General features: G+C 52.4%; 1 protein-coding gene across 1 annotated transcript in view; it reads left to right on the plus strand.

Annotated features, from left to right (window-relative positions):
• CASZ1 (castor zinc finger 1) overlaps nt 1-1,021 on the plus strand; it is a 34,628-nt gene that overhangs the window by 1,190 nt on the left and 32,417 nt on the right. The window lies entirely within an intron of this gene.

Raw genomic sequence — 1,021 nt, forward strand, 5'->3', positions numbered from 1 at the left:
CGCTGCGGTAGCGAGCTGCTGCCTGTCTTTGTCACCTGTCCCCGCTCGGCCTACCGGTACAGATGCCCCGTCCCGGGTGTCGGATGAGAGCCTGTAACGGAGCCGTCCAACGCATAAGGCATCTCCGTTCCCTTTTTGCTGCGGCGTGTTGCCCCATCCCGGCCGGGGGGGCTGAGGGGTTACCGCTCGCCATGGCGTCCCCTCCCTCACAGGAGCCCGTCCTCTGGCGCGGCGCACACCCGGAGTTCAGGCTCCGGCTGGTGAAGCTGCTGGTTCCAAACCCGAATATTCCCCACCGCTTCGGTCTGGGATGCCGACTTGTGTGCAGTTGCAAGGTGTTTTCCCCCAGGCTGTGTATGCATTTCTTATTTTCAGATAGCTTCTAACTGATTTCTATGGTTCCTTCAAAAAAGCTGAATTCAGCAAGAGATGTTGGGGAAAGCCCCAGCTGCATTTCTTTCTCATGTCTGATACCCAGGATCCCCCCAGATTGTTTTTGGGGGGGCGTATGAGTGCTCAGCCTTGGTAAAAGCTTAAGGTAAATTGAATTCTCTCCATTAGGGCAGAGCAGCTCCCTCCCCCGATTTGTCACCCAGCTGGATTGGATCTGTAATTGAAAGATCTCCCCCTAATCTGCTCCACCTGCACGCACCCCTCCCCTGATCTCAGCACTTTGTGAATCCATCAAACTTTCCTCCTTTTGTGTGCGCGCATGTTTTCCTCCTCCTGTTAATAATGCAGCCGAAACTCATCTCCGTCTGTCCGTTCCCCTTCTGGAGAGGCACATTCTCTAGTCTTCACGAGTTCAGTGGCAGCGCACATAATTATGCATATAAGATATAAACAGAGCTGTTTAATTATCCTTCGCCACATCAGTGACAGAGTAATTAACAAACATTGCAAGATCAATGAGGAAAAGTGTGACCTTCAGTTTCCTTTGATAGGAAAGCCCTTGTCGTTCCCAGACACAAGGTGATTGTGCCTGGACTCCGTTTTTAGTTTGTTTTAATCCCCCCCCCCC

Source organism: Charadrius vociferus, unplaced genomic scaffold (genome assembly GCF_000708025.1).
Source record: "Charadrius vociferus isolate BGI_N301 unplaced genomic scaffold, ASM70802v2 scaffold477, whole genome shotgun sequence".
In the NCBI taxonomy this organism is placed as follows: Eukaryota; Metazoa; Chordata; class Aves; order Charadriiformes; family Charadriidae; genus Charadrius; species Charadrius vociferus.